This window comes from Engraulis encrasicolus, chromosome 12, assembly GCF_034702125.1.
Source record: "Engraulis encrasicolus isolate BLACKSEA-1 chromosome 12, IST_EnEncr_1.0, whole genome shotgun sequence".
Classification (NCBI taxonomy): domain Eukaryota; kingdom Metazoa; phylum Chordata; class Actinopteri; order Clupeiformes; family Engraulidae; genus Engraulis; species Engraulis encrasicolus.
The window spans coordinates 5,425,396-5,432,556 of NC_085868.1; the positions used below are offsets into that span (position 1 = coordinate 5,425,396).

Genomic DNA, 7,161 nt, shown 5'->3' on the forward strand with positions numbered 1-7,161 from the left:
TGTTCAGCGTCTCTGAATGTTCCGGATCAACCATCTGCGATCTTTGTCTTCCCCCCATCGTAATACTCCAGACAGTGCTCCACCAGCACAATCTGGACACATTGGATTGCAGTGTTAATTTATCCAGGCAATAAACGTTTTCAGCAAGCTATTGTAACCCATCTACTCTTTCAGTGCATCGCTTGTATAACTTGCACAAAACCATCAGTTCAAAACTTTTTGAAAGAAAGATAAAACAAACTAAAGCTGCTTAAGAAAGGTTCATTCTTTGCAACTTGGGCAATTTATTTAAACTATTTCACAACCAATCCTATTGCATTTTTGAATTTTATGAAACTAATATAAGCTTGCTATGGCAACAAATAGCGCGTCAATTGATTTACCAGTACGTGGGTAAATTAGAGACACATTAAAGTAAAGCAAACTTTGAAACATTGCTGAATGTATTTTTAACTTTACAAGAGCTTCATGCATGCTTAACGTCGCAACATGACATTTATCGTCCTGTGGGTTAAGTGGGTTACATTATATTTATTCTTGCATTGCAACCCATAGTGAAGTAATTGATTTAAATCCAAGTAAATCACAGCAGATATCACAGTATTACAGACACAAATCGCTCCATGTATATTTAACTTCACAGGAGACTTTTGAACGCTTCATGGTGCAAGCATAGTCCATGGGTTCAACCAACACAGTGAAACCAATAGTGAGTTACCAGGTACACTATTTGCACAAGTAAATCACAGTAGCTATTACTGGCCCATTACATATGTGTTTCCTCCTGTCGTGTGTCAGTCAGGGAGCTCAAGCGGCTCGATCAGCTGTGTGAAACAAGTGAGAAAGAACAGATTACCTTCCACTAATTAATCAGCTGTGGCATGAGGGGACTTCTGGAGAGAGGGGGCTTCAATCCTCCAGCAGCATGAGGGGGGGCTCCTGGTCGGGTTGAGGTTGTAAGACCCCCCTGGATCACGGAGCATTAGCAGCCCAGCTAGTACTCTACTCCTCAACAAGCCTCTCTGCAACACACACTAGATCAAATCACCACTGCTAGCCAGGCCCCTCAAACACACACACACTCACACACACACACTCAGAAACACTCACACATACATAAGATGAGCTCTTAATGCTCACCCTTAACATACACACCCAGAGCAGCTCTCAGCTCCTATACTGTAGTCCTCGCCCTGAAACACACACCCCAGATCAGTTGCTCCGAATCCGACACACACTCACACACACACGAACACACCCGAACCCAGCAGTACACAAGGCTGCTCCGGTTACCACCTACTGTTGGGCAGCAATGTCACTCACAGCCAACGCATGTCAAAACCCCTCTCTCTCCCTTTAGCTCTCTCTCTCTTTCTCTCTGTACCCCCCCCCTCTCTCTCTCTCTCCTTCTCCAAACCCCCACTGCCCCTATCTTCCACCCCCTGACCTCTACTCTTTCTCTCTCTCTCTCTCTCTCTCTCTCTCTCTCTCTCTCTCTCTCTCTCTCTCTCTCTCTCTCTCTCTCTCTCTCTCTCTCGCTCTCTCTCTCTCTCAAAAACTCCTCTCATTCCTGACCCTTGCTCTCTGAAGATGTGGTCGGGCTTTTTGAAGTCTAGTCTTCATTGCAAAGCTTACTCTGCCAACTGCTCATAATGCCAACAGGGTCAAATGTTAGTCTTCAACATGAGACTTATTCCTCTTTCTCTATGTGTTATACTCTTACAGTTCTCTCAAATTGTTGGTCACTCTATTTCTGTTTTACTTGTCTCTCCTTTATCTCACTCACTCCCCCACTCCTTCTCTCTCTCTCTCTCTCTCTCTCTCTCTCTCTCTCTCTCTCTCTCTCTCTCTCTCTCTCCCCTTCCCGGTGGAGGTGACAGAAGATTCCTACCAGCCTTGGGGTGACAGCTGTGCTCAGGACACATGGACACACACACACACAACGCGTGCACACACACACACACACACACACACACACACACACACACACACACACACACACACACACACACACACACACACACACACACACACACACACACACACACACACACACACACACACAGAATAGGTTGCATTTTTGGGCAGATCCTATAATGAGCATGCACAACTGTAAGAACACACTGTAAACCAAATATGAACGTAGAATACGATACAGACAGTGCAGATGGACAGTAACATACACACGTACGCACACACACACACTTGCATGCACACACACACACACACACACACACACACACACACACACACACACACACACACACACCTCCCTGTGGCCTTGTCTCTGTGGGGAACAGTGTTTAAAGGCCCTTGCTGATGGAGAACTGGGTGTTTATGGGGCCCCAAACACACACACACACACACAGACACACACAGACACACAGACACACAGACACACACACACACACACACACACACACACACACACACACACACACACACACACACACACACACACACACACACACACACACAGACTGGCCTTGTCCCTGTTTAGAGGTGTTGTCTGACAGAGCTATGCATGTGCGTGTTGTGATTCAGCAGGCAAAGATAGCCATGTTAGCGACGTAGCAGCAATAGCTGGATCAACACTCCACACAGTCATGTGCTTCACACGCACGCACGCACGCAAACACACACACTTCAGACGCACTCATGACGGGGCATATTTATGTTGCACATAACATGTGCGTGTGCGTGTGTGAGAGAGAAAGAGAGAGAGACAGACAGACAGACAGACAGACAGACAGAGAAACAAATATGCAGGAGAGAGAAGGGTGTTGTGTTTGTGGTCTTTTCTGAACAATATGGTAGATGCAGCCTTGTCAGACAAAAAAGTATTTTATGTCTGCAAGGACGGTATGCTGTGGGAAAAATGCCTTATCTTACAGGCATACACATTTCTCACACATCCAAGGCCATCACATGTCTTTGACAACTATTATTAAAAAAAATTTGAAGACAGAGAGAGAGAGAGAGAAAGAGAGAGAGAGAGAGAGAGAGAGAGAGAGAGAGAGAGAGAGAGAGAGAGAGAGAGAGAGAGAGAGAGAGAGAGAGAGAGAGAGAGAGAGAGAGAGAGAGAGAGAGAGAGAGAGAATGCCATGAAGAGTGGAGCCACCTTGCATCACTGCCGGGGAATGCAGCAGTACATGTGCACCCCCTGCTGGACAAATCTCACAGTACATGTCTGCTGTCAACACAATGAATAAATAAATGAATCAATCAATGAACAACAAAAAGACCTGTCTTACACTCCTACACTACAGCATGAACAAAAACACAAAGCTACCACATGTGTGGTTGACAGCTACTGCAGAAAGACGTCAGCAGAATAAAGAGGTCAGTTGCCACAGGCCCAGGGATGGAGGAAGAGGGCATATATGGGACCACATTACATACTGTATGTATTCAGATGGGGGCTCTTTCGAATGATTTTGTCCTGGGCCCAGTCAAAACTGTCAGCAATCCAAGATGTGAGTATCAGTATTCCTGCAGCCCTCAGCTCCAGTGGCATGTGTACCATAATGTACGTTGTTATGGCTGCAAAACTGGCAGACTGACAAAATTGTAAGCCCCGTGTGTGTGTGGGTGTGTGTGGGTGTGTGTGTGTGTGTGTGTATGTGCGCGTGTGTGTGTGTGTGTGTGTGTGGGTGTGTGTGGGTGTATGCATGCGTTGTGTGCTTGTGTGTGCGTCTAATGTGTCAAATTGTTTATTGGTTACGGACAAGGCTGACTGTCTCAGGTTCAAAGCCTGTTGTGATGTAATGGGGGGCCGCTATGTCTGTGACTGTGTGTGTGAGTGTGCGTGTGCGTCTGTGTGTGTGTGTGTGTGTGTGTGTGTCGGCTGCGGTCTCAGGTTCAAAGCTCTTTGTGATGTAATGGGGGGTTCGCTATGTCTCCAAGACCACTAGGGCCCCTAAAACAAAGTTTACCCTACAGTAGCAGCCGTTTCAATGGAAATTCGGATATTGTTTCACTTGGGACCCCTTGTTATCGAGTACTTCAGACAGGCTCACTAGGGCCCCTAAAATAAATTACCCCAGCAGCTTAAATGGAAATTAGGATTTTGTTTCGCTTGGAACCCAAGAGACTATAGCTTTGCCTCTGCGTTACGTTATCGTGTAACTCAGACACAGTCGCTATGTCTACAGACAGCACAGACAGCACTACAGGGCCCCAAAGGGTCGAAACAAAACTAATCCTTCAGAAGCAGCTTTTTAGTGGACATTAGGATTTTGTCTTCTTTTTGCAATGGACTCAAAAGTCACTAGATCTAACTCTGGGTTTAGCTATCGCATAATGCTGAGGCTTGTTGGACTTTCAGAGCTGTGGAGTGTTGTGAAGGTCAACTCTCGCTCTGTTCATAATATAGCACATAGTACATAATACAACCTAGAGCAGTCTTTGTATCAATGTCTAAGGCTGTGTTGTGGGTTTCAAGCACATACGTAGTATGTAAACACAGCCAGAGCAGAGCAGAGCAGAGGAGGCCCATGGCCAAGGCTTCTTTCAGGATAACAGATGGATAATGGGCTGTTGTTGTGTTTTGTGCAGCTCAGTCACAACTCACAAGGAAAACAGGTGCAGACGAGACAACCATATCACACACAGACAAAAACATATACAGAGAGACAAACATAGACAGTCACACAAGCACGGACATACAGTATCTATGGGCACATACACACAGACAGACACACACACACACACGGACACACATGGGAAGGTGGGGAGTAATACATGCAAAGATGATTTCATTCTGGATGCTTTTAAAGCCTACAGTAGAACTCGAAGTTCGTAGAAGCTACAGTATCATAGAACTAGAATCTAGATAACACCCACCTACAAGTCAACCTAGAGTTACTGAGAGTGATACGTGATAAAGTCACATGCATGAATTTACTGACCCAGACAGAAACACAAAGACACAAGTTGACAAGTTAACATTGCTGCTTTATTAGCAACAGTAAACACAAACTATCAGTACTGTTGATATTTGAAGTGAACATGCCAGACAAATACACATCCCTCTTGCCTCATACCTCTGCCGTAACACACACCACCTGTCCCTGCCTGGTGGGTTTCGGAATGTGTGTGTGTGCGTTTGTGTGTGTGTGTGTGTGTGTGTGTTGGTATGCTTGTTTCCAGTTAGCAGAGCCAAGGTTGTGTGCACATAGGAAAGGAAAAAAAAACGTCCCACCGCTTTGTTGTCCGTGAGACCAACTGTGGCACACAGCACACAAACCATTTTTATGTGCAATGAGTGGCAAGTAGAGAGAATAGGCACATTCGACTCTACATGCACATACAGACCGGAATGTACTCTGGATGCATGACGGTTAGAAATTGTACTAAATTTCAGTCATATTAGCCGCATTCGAGATTCTGCAACGGCTGCATGCACATGCAGCCAGTCATGCATTCTGGCTTTAAATGTTGCATGCTGGTTAGAATTCTTGTCCAACTTACCAAATTTCAGGCATGTTGCACCGACAAGGTGACATGTCACATGGTGCCAAACTATCGCGGGATGAATGCGACTGCAGACGGACCTTGCAACTCCTGCAGTTGCCTATCCCTGTTGATGCTCGTCTGCAAGGGTCTGCATCCCGCCTCTGAGGGGGTGCACTCGTGAACTGGTTGGCCAACAACTCACTCACGTGTTTCTAGGTGCCTTGTCTCACACCCCTACACAAGTTTGGACAGCAGCACCCCACTACAGGTCTTCCTCCCCACTTGTCCCCCAACATCTCACACATAGTGTGCTAGTAGATCAAACTGGTGCAAGCTTATCGTCTCGACTTAAAATGCACAGTGTTTAATACCACCCACATCGTGACAACAAGTTCTTGCTCACGTACAGTACTTTGTCATCCTCAACCGTTGTCAACAAAGTCGATCACGCCGAATGTAGGCTAATGAAGACGTAATGTGTGTCATGATGCCAAACTCTCATGTGAGCGATGCTATTGCAGACAGACCCCGCAACTCCTGCAGTTGCTTATCCCTGTTGATGCTCGTTGCCAGAGTCTGCATACCGTCTTGACGGAAACAACCACCCCACCTCAACTCCTCCTCCCCCACCTGTCCACCCACACCTCACACGTGATGTGCTACATAGATGAAACTGGTGTGAGCCCATCGTCTCATGCAAATTTATGGCCGTCTTTAAATGCGCTGTGTTTAACACCACCCACGTTGTGTGACGGCAAGTCCTCGCTGATGTACTTTGCAATATCCATTGACACATATTGATCTCGTGTTGGCATCATGCACATTTGGAAAAAAGACTTTAAATGTGCTGTGTGTAGCGCCACCAACGCCGTGACGGTGAGTTCTCGCTGACATACTGTACTTTGAAACGACGTTGATGTTGCATAAACTCAAATAAGCCTTATAATATGCATTCCTTAATGTAGGAGCTTCCCAATATGCCACCAGGAGTGAGCTAGCCTACTTCCCACCCAGTGTTTCCCATACATTGAGTAAACTATGGCGGCCCGCCATAGTTTAAATTTGGCCGCCATAGTTTACGAAAATGCAAAAAAAAAAAAATTTTTTTTTTTTTTTTTAAAACGATTTGAATTACGATTTCCTTCGCATTTTCCTCCTGGAGTAAATACATCCTATAGAGAAAACCACAAGTGCCTGAAAGACAGAGGGATCAAAAGCCTAGTCAAGTTTATAGTTAACTTGGGTTTGGGCAGGGACGCAGGTAGTGGGGTGCTCCGGGTGCTGGACAACAGACGCAGCTGCATCATAGCCTTTCTACCTGCATCACTTAGGCCTACCCTAAATTCAGACATAGTTTTTTTCCTCATTATTATTCTAAAATAGAAACACAAAATATGAATATTTTCTACTTTTTTAATACTTATAAGTAGTTTGAAATGTGAATGCAATTTTGGTTTGAAATGAGTGATAAACTTTTAGACCCCAACCAGACCGGAACAGTGGTGTAGAACGGTGCAGCCAGTGACGCGGGAGAGATGTTTGCTTTGTTTAGCTTGTGGTGTCAAGGTAGTAATAAATGTGGTAGGCTATTAACAGCAATATGTTGGCTTGGGCATGCATCAACATACACGGTCTTAAACCCATTGGAGGAGCTAACTTGTTGTGAAGAGAAGTCTCATCAGTTTGGTGATCAAACACGGACCA

At 45.5% G+C, this 7,161-nt stretch overlaps 1 protein-coding gene across 1 annotated transcript in view; it reads right to left on the bottom strand.

Moving 5' to 3' along the window:
• The window catches only part of LOC134459227 (striated muscle preferentially expressed protein kinase-like), a 99,846-nt gene extending 98,495 nt beyond the window's left edge, over window positions 1-1,351 (bottom strand). The window contains exons 1-2 of the mRNA XM_063211526.1: window positions 857-1,351; window positions 1-92 (exon numbers count right to left, since the gene is read on the bottom strand). The exon at window positions 1-92 is cut by the window's left edge and continues 798 nt beyond it. The gene's annotated coding sequence lies outside the window, so the exon portion shown is untranslated. The remainder of the gene's footprint in view (window positions 93-856) is intronic.
• Between the last annotated feature and the right edge of the window lie 5,810 nt (window positions 1,352-7,161).